This window comes from Lolium rigidum, chromosome 4, assembly GCF_022539505.1.
Source record: "Lolium rigidum isolate FL_2022 chromosome 4, APGP_CSIRO_Lrig_0.1, whole genome shotgun sequence".
In the NCBI taxonomy this organism is placed as follows: domain Eukaryota; kingdom Viridiplantae; phylum Streptophyta; class Magnoliopsida; order Poales; family Poaceae; genus Lolium; species Lolium rigidum.
This window is the reverse complement of record NC_061511.1, coordinates 67,195,410-67,205,913: the sequence shown is the minus strand read 5'-3', so window position 1 is coordinate 67,205,913 and position 10,504 is coordinate 67,195,410. Positions and strand designations below refer to the sequence as shown.

The 10,504-nt window shown below is 44.3% G+C and overlaps 2 long non-coding RNA genes across 2 annotated transcripts; both read left to right on the top strand.

The window, feature by feature from the left end:
• Positions 1-2,622: 2,622 nt before the first annotated feature.
• On the top strand, positions 2,623-4,123 carry LOC124649619. The gene is made up of 3 exons (XR_006986712.1): positions 2,623-2,695; positions 2,773-2,858; positions 3,044-4,123. It is a non-coding gene; the product is annotated as an uncharacterized LOC124649619 (long non-coding RNA).
• A 966-nt stretch (positions 4,124-5,089) lies between these two features.
• On the top strand, positions 5,090-9,436 carry LOC124650067. The gene is made up of 3 exons (XR_006986868.1): positions 5,090-5,216; positions 6,912-7,129; positions 9,362-9,436. It is a non-coding gene; the product is annotated as an uncharacterized LOC124650067 (long non-coding RNA).
• Positions 9,437-10,504: the final 1,068 nt, after the last annotated feature.

Genomic DNA, 10,504 nt, shown 5'->3' with positions numbered 1-10,504 from the left:
GGCACTCCCAATTATTAGCGTAGGTATTTCTGTGGCGCAATTTCTGTGGCGCACTTGCTCTGGTGCGCCACAGAAGTTGTTGATTCTGTGGCGCACTTGAGCTGGTGCGCCACAGAAATAGGGGAACTTATATTATCCCCGTACCCCTCCCCGCGCCCTCATCCCCTCTACCGCCGCGCCGCCTCTCTCCCTTCTCCCCCTCCGATCCGTACCAAGGCGCGCCGCCATGGTCGTCCGCCGTCGCCATCGCCGTCGCCGCCGCCTTCCTCCGCGAGGGGCGCATGCCCCCACGCTCCACCCATCCCCGCCACCGGCAGCACATGCCGCCGCGGCGTGGAGGAGGAGGGGCCAAGGCGTGCGGGGAGGAGGGTCCGGCGCCGCCGCATCAAGGAGGAGGCCGAGCCACCGCGTCCTCCACCTCCTCCACCCCCGCCATCGTCGTCAAACTCCTCCTCCACCCTCGTTTTCGGTGAGCTCCACCTCTGCCCTCCCATCCCTCTTCCTCTCCCGCGCGAGCAAGGTGCTCGATGAAATGCTCGGATGCTCTGTTTCTCGGTATCTCCTCTATGCGAGAGGGGGAGAACTCTCTCCCCTCCTTTGTCTGGCTTGGTTTGTTACTCAGTATCTCCTCTATGCAGCCAAGTGAAGCTATCTCGCTACTTTGATTGTCTTGCTATGGTAACTCGAATCCATGCAATTGCTTGGTTCTGGACATTGGGTGATTCAATCTTCACATGTGCCAGGTTGCAATTGATGTCTAATGCAATTGTAATTAACTCGCTTATCACCTTGTATGTGCACAGGGATTGAATTATGATCCCATTGCTTGCGATTGTTGCTCGTCAAGAACTCGCATGAAAGCCTTGATTGCTTTACTTGAAGCTTTGGCTTTAGTAAAGTGTCATGTGCAGGTCATGCTTGCTATTGCTTGATTAATTGCTGCTATGCTTGTTACTCGATGGAGCTATAGTTGATTAATTGGTGCTATGTTTGTTACTTGATGCTTGCTATATTGCTTGATTAATTGGTGCTATGCTTGTCACTTCTTATTAATGAACCATGTGTTGGTGATGATTCAGTTAAACTAAATGGATTTGATTTGTTTTCCAACCTTTGTTGGAAACAAATCCAAAGTTTGAACCTCGTATAAGGTGATGAGGACTTGTTTACTTGGTGTGGATTGCTTATGTTATCCAAATAGAGATATTCACGGTAGGGAATCATGTAAATGAATGCCACTATGGTATCCTTTGAAGAAAATGGGAAGTTTCGATGGTTTAAAAGACTAGGTGATGCTAGGTTATTCGGTTAGTCGTCAAGGTTGGTTTTATCTCGGTTAACATGGATTGGCTATGTGCTCTTGCTTACTTATGCATATCCATCTCTACTGGATTGACTAGCTCAGGCTTGGCCTCTCTCTTGCCAGCATCACTTTGTTACTACCAAGTGATGAGTAATCCCTTATGGACCCTAGCTTTGTTTTGAACTCAACTGAGTAATGATATATATTTCTTTTTCTTGTTGGCTTTGATGAAATTAGAGATATCCACTGTAGGGGATCATGTAAATGAATGCCACTGTGGTATCCTTTGAAGAAAAAGGACTGTTTCTGATGGTTTTAAAAGGCTAGGTGGTGCTAGGTGATTCAGTTGGCTGTCAAGGTTGGTTTTATCTGGTTAACTTGGATAGGCTATGTGTTCTTCCTTACTTATGCATATCCATCTCTACTGGATTGACTAGCTCAGGCTTGGCCTCTCTCTTGCTAGCATCACTTGGTTACTACCAAGTGATGAATAATCCCTTTGGAGCATCTGCTCCATGCATGCTATGTGTGTTTGAGCATCTTGACTTATGTCACCATGGTTGCTGGTTTGGTGGTGTTTTTGTACTTGTCGATGATTAGATGGTTGGTTGATCACTCGTACACTCCGGGGTGTCGCTAGTGAGCCTGGTGTGATGACACAAATATCAATCTCTTGTGCATCCTACCTGGCCTCACTAACGCCATCCCGCACTCATGAATTTTGCGGTTCATTCATAAATTTTCATTTCTCCGTGTATCCCATGTATAGGTAAGATCATCATGCGCGTCTGGATCCTTGCACTCATTTATTTGCATATGCATCTTTAGTGCACATTAAACATTCGGTCGCATGCATTGGAAGGGAGGTTTTTCTCATATCCTTCAAAAGATCAACTAGAGAAAAGTTATATATGTATGCTTCATGGCGGAAACTTACACTCATGTTGTTTTGTAAGCAAAAATACCAGCACTAAGCTGGCCAATCACTTGAATTGTGGACAGCTATAATGGAATTGACTAGTTAATCATGTTTTTACTGAGTTAAGGTGACATTGTTTGAGTTTTCTTTTATGATGGGAACATAAGATTTGTCTAAGATGAAAAATGGGAATCCCATATACACAACTTGTTGGTAATGTTGGCTTGCTTGTTTTCCCTATGGTGTCTAGACCGAAGTTTGATTAGAAAATATCTCACGATATACTTGAGCATGCTCTAGCACTCTCACTTGTTTTTCTTTTTTTCCTTAGCAGAAGCTTCTTTTGAAAATTTGTGAACATATATTTGAGCTGTTGAGCATTGGGACTAAAGGTGTCTGCCTTTCACAGGGATGGTGTCAGTGAAGGCCAGGTCTACCAAGTTCTACTTACCGAGCTCGACGCCATCCGAAAGGTAACAAACAAACAGTGCCCTCCAATTGTTTCAGGATTTTACACATTCCCTTCTGATCATATTCATATGTGTCTCAGGCTTGCGCGTCGCTACCAAAGCGCCACCACACCATGTTGTTCGTGCACAACCCCAACGATCAACTGCAGCGGCAACATCCTTCCAGGTGAGTGTTCTCATGCAAATAGCATTGCATATATAGGCAGCGGTTTCACGACACATACCCATTTATGTTTATTACTAGCGCTCTCATTTTACATAGGGGGTATCAGCTAATTATCATCCTAGTTTCATGCCTTTAGCTTCATACTAACACAATTTTTTTGCCTGCAATTAATTGTTAATAGATAGATGGGAGCGGTGGCCTTATCGAGCACATCTTGCAGCAGCAGCAGCGCTAGGAGGTGCAGCAGGTTGAGATCGGCATCCGCCCATCCACGGATCATCTGGGTACAGAGCAGGTCGGGGGAGCCTGCTAACGTGCATTTTGTAGCATCTGGAAACCTCAAAGCCTGTCGTCTTGCTTTCATTGAAAATTCTCCATGCTTGAAATATTCACTTTAGGTTGGTATGTTGCCATTACTTGCTGGCAACCGAGCAAACAATAATTAGCTCTTCTGTTTTTCGTTGATTTAATATCATGCATACTTGATGCGTAGATGCCTTGCTGTGACTTATTTCTATTCAATTCCTTTTGTCCAATTTATTGGAAAATTGTCATGTAAAATTGTTGGTGCCGATGTTTCAGAGTTTACGTTGTGTGACCTATTCATTCATTCAAATAGAACGGCTGCCCTTTTCTTTTATTGGTTACAATTTAATTTCCTTTGCCATTATTTTGTGTTTTGAATTGCTGAATACTAGTAGCACTACAGTTATAGGCAGCATTAGCACTACATGTACCAATTTGTAGGTATTGCAACTACTATGACAAGTTTTCATTCTTCACAAATTATTTTTCCTTCCAAGATTGTAATTCAGCTATTCACCATATTGATTTTTATCCCAAGTTTTGTTTAAACATCTTATTGCTGCCCTTTTCTGTTTGGAATTTAACTTGTGTCTCTCCTCAGGTGAAGCTTGGTAACTATTTTGGCTTCAAGAATACCAAGCATGGGAAACTTTTAAAATGGCCTTTTTTTCGTCTCAGCGTGGCTGTATTTGCATATAGCCTAGTTGTTAGAGGTTCTTATGCTAGTACTTATGGCAAGCCACTGTGATTGACTGATTTTGTGTCGTTGGTCTAGTTCCGTACTATTTGTTATGAACGCAATTAGTTTCCACTTTGGTCTTGATCAAGCCTTGCCTAGGTAGTTACTAGCTAGCAACTGAGCAAGAAGTAATTTGGTCCCCTTTTTTCTCATTGATTTGATACTATGCATACTTCATGCGTACATGCCTGGCAGTGATCTTTCTTTTTTGTATTCAATTCCTTTTGTCCATATTAATCGAAACTGGTCATGTATACTTGTTGGTGCACATATTTTAAATTTGGTGATTCATTCATAAATTTTCATCCCTCCCTGTATCCCACGTACAAGATCATGCACGTCTAGATCCCCGCACTCATGAATTTGCATATGCATCTTTAGTGCACATTAATACTCTTGGCAGGTGGTCGGATAATTTTTATATTTCTATAGATGTTATTGTTGTTGTACTGCTATTTGGAATTACTTGAATTCACTAAAAAATAGAGCTTTTTTTGTTCTGGCATTTTTAACAATGCATTGTTACTAACACTGGAATATGTAGTGCTATTCGAATCACTCGAGTTCATTGAAAAGCTGAGGTTTTTCTGCGTTCTGGTATTCAACAATGATTTGTATGGCATAATTAATTATATACTTGCATTTCTCCCTATATCCCTCATAAAAGTATGATCATCTTGCCTATTTCGATCCTGACAGATCAGTTGTATTGGACAGGAAAGATATATCATGTACTGAAGTACTTGGGTACCATGCAGGCATCTGTAAATATAAAGGAGTTGAAGGCAACAATTGGCATGGCATTACACTATACTTAATCTATTTGCAATGAAGTTTGAGCACTGGAACCATGTGGTGAGCTTCTATTGCTTGTTCCTACATTTGATTAGCTATATTTCTTAAAGCTAAATATGTTGCATGTAGTTTGGTTGTTATTTTAGTGGTGTGTGGTGGACTTATATTCTTTTCATTTTCCATCATAAATTGTTAATTAGCACTCAAATCTTCTAGAAGGAAAAATCAATTTACCACACTTTAAACATGTTGAGTGTTGAAGTGACAAAGAAATGCTTAGCTGGTGAGGGTTGGAGTCCAGTTTTCACAACTAGTCACGTAATAAAATTCACTCTAAGCCTGATGCCTGATTATGTGCACTGCGCTACCCTGATTCTCAGGTTCGGGATGCGCTTCAGCGTGCTACTCTTGAGAGCAAATCCCAAGTGGGCTCAATTTTTCAAGTTCTTAACACAAAAGAACCTCCTTCCAGACAAACAAATTTACTTAGGCCTTCCATGACATTGTTATGCATATGGGTATGTTCTCAACAACACAATCTTTCTGACTATTCTATACTTGATATGCTATATTTTTTTAGTTTCTTTGTCGTTCTTATGGATTTGAAAAGAACTCCATGTACCCCTTCTCGGTTATTGTTCTATATATGGATGAAAACATGGCTCGGACTAATTGTCTGTCGTGGACAATAAAAGGAAAGCCTTTTGTCCCAACTCCCAAGAAAGTTGTCTCTCTTGGTCATCTATTTTCAATCGTAAAATATATTTTTATTTGTGAGCGTGTTTAGCACTTAAAATCATCTTATGCATATTCATCAAAGAAGTGTTGGTATTTTTCTATTATAAATTGTGTGCTTTACCTTCTATCTGTGTGGAAAGAATTTATTTTTCCTTATGACAGAATTTTCCGCAGCTTATTTCTACGTTCTTGGAATATTAATAGTTCATTTCCTTTCAATTAAACAACCATGGAATTCTTGTTTGAAATGAATAAGGAGCCTTCGTGTTACTTGGGTAAGTTTTGTAAGCGCTAACTTTGTGTTACAAAGCAATCCAAGTAGCCAGGTATTTCCTTTCTTATTTTCTCTCATGTTTGAAGATTGGGGTCATGGAATTTGCTTATTACTTGCAAGACTCCTATGTCATAATCCCGAGAGAAGAAATTTGCTACACAGTTTTGCTCACTAGTCTTATAAAATTTGGTAGTTGTACTTATATTACTCTCTACTTTCATGATGTTACATGTCACCGGAGGTTCCCATAAAATAACAACAACATTGAGAATGCATTTTGAAGAAGGAAAATAAATGAATGAATGCTTGGAAGAACATCTTGCTTCTTTAATTAATCATATGTTTTTAGTTTGGCTAGTTAGCTTTAGAAGACACTTCATCATCTATTTGTAAGTGATAAATATTAAAAATCTCAATTGTCTTGTTTGCCCTTCTTCTTTTGGGAAAGCTTTAAGGTGGCTATCATGTAAAGAAAAAGTGCAAACTACTACAGGGTACAATGATCCACATTGGCAAAGTTAGATATAGGAGTTGCTGTTTGTCTTGCTGCATCATGCATAATATCAAATGAATACTCAATAGTGACCATGTGATGTTGCTTAACTATTAAATTTTTGGACAGGAGCACTTTTTTTCAAGTAGTCACCGGGGATAGGAGCATTGATGTACTACTATTGCAATTTTGTTCAAATGAATAATCTCTGTTTGGTCTAGTACATTTTGCCATGCATGATTGTTTAATGTGTGTCGCTCGGTATGGTTTAGCTTTTCTATAGGAGCTGGAATACCTAGTTGGGGTCTGTATCAACATCTTTGTTCCTGGTAATTGCAGAATCAACACAATTAGCTGTTCGGTTTTATCACCACAACCAGAATCACTAACTCACTGAAGCAAAACATTGTTATTGTTGAGGGCGTTTTATTCTGAGCAAGAGTTTAGATACTGGATTCGGCTAGAATTCACCCCCCTGTTTTTTCCAAGCACCTGAGCAGTTCCAGTACTCACACAATTGCCTCTTAAATTTATTTACCCCCTTTGGCTTTTCGGAATAAACTCGCTTTCTCTTGGTTTGAGCACTTCCAATATGCATTGTAGTGTGGCATGAAATTTGATTTGATCAACCTAACTTTGCTACTTTCGTCGTCTAAATTTGTCTGACTAATGTTGTTTGTTCCATTTGATGCAATCATGGATGAACAGGAGTTACATGCTCAGATCTGTATGGTGACCTTTGGTCCAAGATTGCTGCATCCGATAGCATCTTCCTTGAGGGAACCTTTGGTCCAAGATTGCTGCATCCGATAGCATCTTTGTAGTTGCTAGGACAGTTGTATGATGCGGTGGCTGTGTAACTCGGCCTCGGCTACAACATCTCCGGCGAGCTCCTGGTTCACACTTTGATCAAAGGCTCATTCATGGTAATGCCTAATACTATTTTGTTGTGGTCAATGACACTATATTGGCTTATTAGTGGAGCTACTGGCTTTAGTAGGATTTAGTAGTCATGGATGTAATTCCCAGCTTTTGTTAAATATTGACTTGCTCAGGTTGAGTCTATACACTAGGTATATATGATGTGTGAGTTGCTTTGGCTAGTGGTTAATTTTTTTACATGAACATGTCTCTAAAGCAATGTCATGTCCATCCCGATAGTGCAAGTTTTATTATGTTTCTAGTAGCAACTGGTTGATGGATTGCTATTGTTTCTAAAGCAATGTCATGTCCATCCTGATAATTTTGTCATGTGTGGATTGTAATCACACATGAAAGGCCTACTTTTGAACCTCGTGACAAATCAATCTTGAGCAGTTGTAATCATGCACATGCATAAATGATATGTATCTCTTGTTTGTGCTTCTACTCTGCATTATAGTCAGTAGAGAAGAATCTCTCCTCCTCCGATTTTTGGAAGTTGCCCGTCCTGTCGCTCCCCGCGGGCGACGGGCGGGCGATCCCACCAAACCCTAGCCCCAGCCCCTTCCCCCTGCTCCCCCCGCCGCCGCCGGCGTCAGCCGCCGGGCAAAGCCCTGGCGGTGCCGGCGGCGGGGGCTCTTGGATCTTTTCCGTGCGGAGGTGGCGCGGGGCCTCTCCCTCGGGCGTTGGAGATCCTCTACGAGGATGCGACGGCACCTTGCGCGGCGGGCCGGCGCGCCGCGGCGAGGCGTTTCCTCGAGGTCGAGGCGGCGGAGCTCGGCGGCGTGGTCGCCTCCTCGCGGGCGACGAGCTGCGTCTGTCGGCTTCTACAGAGTGGTCCCCGGTGGCGCGTGGCGGAGGGGTCGGGTGAAGAGGAGAGGAGAGGAGATCCCGGCGAGGCGGGCGGAGGGAGGTCGTGGAGGTGCGGCGGCTTCGTGAGTGGCGTCCGGGAGCGGCAGGCGGGGTGGCAGCGGCGCGGAGGCCTCGTCCGGGGAGCGCCACGGCGGCGAGAGGACCGCTGCCACCATGGCCGGCGCTACTTGCGGTGCTCCTCGCCGGCGTCGCGGGCGAGGCGGGAGCTGGCGGCCCGGGCCCGATCCGGGCTTGCGGGCCCGATGCGGGTGCCGGGGGCGGGGAGGCCGGGAGGGACGTCTTGCACAGGTGGGCGGCGTCCGTGGAGGGCCACCCCAGCTCAAGCCGGAGGAGCGGGAGTGATGGCCGCGGTGCTTCATGCCGGCGGGTGTGAAGGCTGCGGTGCCTCGTCGGGATGGAGTTGGAGTTGGAGTCTTCGCCTTGCCTTGAGCCATGCGGTGGGTGTTTCGGAGTTTCTGCGGTTTTTGCGACTTCATCGACGAGGGGCCGCGACGGCGGCGGTGCGAGGCCTCACGGACGGTATGCCCCGGTGCCGGGGGTTGGGGAGGCTTGCGATGACTCGGACGAAAGTCTAGCTTGGCTCAGTCGGGCCGGCGGCGACGGCGCCCGCGGGTGTCGTTCCCCTCCTTGGAGGCGCCGCCGAGGAGTGTCGGAGTCCCCCTAACCTGCTTGGAGCTGGATGTTGTCTTCGGGCGAAAGCCTCGATCCGCGGATCGACTCGGTGGCGGCGTCTTCGACGTCGTAACTCTGTTGGGAGCATCGGGTATGGACACGGTGCACAGGTCCTTGGCGGCTTCAATCCGGCGTCGCAGTGGTCCATGGAAGTTCATCAAGGCACTATGCACGTCTTTGCTGGCATGTTCTGGAGGACTGCTTCTGGGATCCGTCCAAGTCCCGCCATTGATCTACTTCGGATGGTGCGTTGACAAGGAAGTTCCTTTGGGAGCCGTTCCTTTTCGGAGGTGCTTCGCGTCGGTCGAGACGTGGCTTCGTTTGTTGCTTAGGACAGGTTCCTTGTGTTGAGGTTGTTTGGTCTGTAGCCGGCGTTGTGTGGGGTTACGCTCGTTGCTTGTAGCGAGTGGTGCCGTTCTTGTTCTCAATTTTCTGCCTTCTATAAAGATAAGGTATGCCTTTGGCGTACTCTCGAAAAAAGTAGAGAAGAATCTTGATCCGTTAATATATATTTCCTGATAGCTAGAAAACCGTGGTAGTTCCACATAGGTGTCATTTCGAGGAGACAAACTGGAAAGCCTGTTGGTTAGATGCACATATGCTGCTGCCTCGTTTCGTCGTGTCATGTGGGTTGTTAAGTTGAACCTCTGCCGCTAATCTGTTTGTTCGTGTCGTGTCATGTTTTGTTCTAGTTCCAGGATCACAGGGGGCCAGATGACGGAGTAGCAGCTGGGACCTGCAGCCTGATGTGCCTTGGATGGAAGGTGGAAGACCCGGGGCTAGAAGGAGACGGTCATCATTTAGCGCCTTGTTTGTCAGGCCATCTCTATGCAACAGCGCTAGCTTTATTTCTGTCGCCTTAGTCAACTGTGCGGTATATATGGTTGCATCGGATGAGCAGCTGAGGTTTCAAGTCGGAAAATGATTGTGGTGTATGTAATAATCCCAGCTTTCGTTGATGTTTGCTGTTGGGTATCGTGGTATATCTGTTTGATTAGACATCTTGTTGAGATTTAGTGTCGTATGATTGTGTGCTATGTGCACTTAGTATATTTTTGAAGAATATATATTCTTGTTGTGATCTAAATGTCTGAAAAAGAGCAAATGTCATCTTGGATTTGCGAACTGTTTAAGTAGCTGAACTACTAGTGTAATTTTCTAAAGATTGCAGGATTACCTACCTAGTCAGCGTGTTAGCTTCCTTGAGATAGCAGGATTACTTTGGCCAAATTAACAAGCTAGCAACCTCGAGACAGGTGGATCAATTAACGTCCGGCGCAGAGGCAGCTGAATTGATATGCTGGAACCGTGCATGTCAATTGAACCGAGTCCAAGGTTGGTTTCCCGAGCCAACACAAATCGTCATCATCGCTGGTTCAAGTTTATTTTTTCTTGACCGGTACCTTGACCCTGCCTAGCTAGTTGGATTGATCACACCAGCCATGAAACATAGTCCCACCATTTTAATAAATAAGGTGCACCATTTCCATGTTTTTTCTTTAACCAAAAAGTACTTCAAATATATAAATATTGTAGGTATAAAATAAACATTATTAGAAACTGTTTTTCAATACAAATCTAACGATACAAATTAGGTACAATATAATTAAGATGTTGCTGCTTAATTTTTTCAGTCAAAAGTTTGTCTTGAAATACATGTACATCTGATGCATGGAAAGGGAGGTAGTATATACAACACTCAAGCTCCAACGTCAATCATGGCTATCAAGGTTCTTCTTAATCTTAGGGACTGTTATCTTGGTTCATTATACTAGCAGGTGTATTTTATTTGATTAGCAGCGTGCATGAGAAGATGCCAAGCGTTTCCAGTGAAA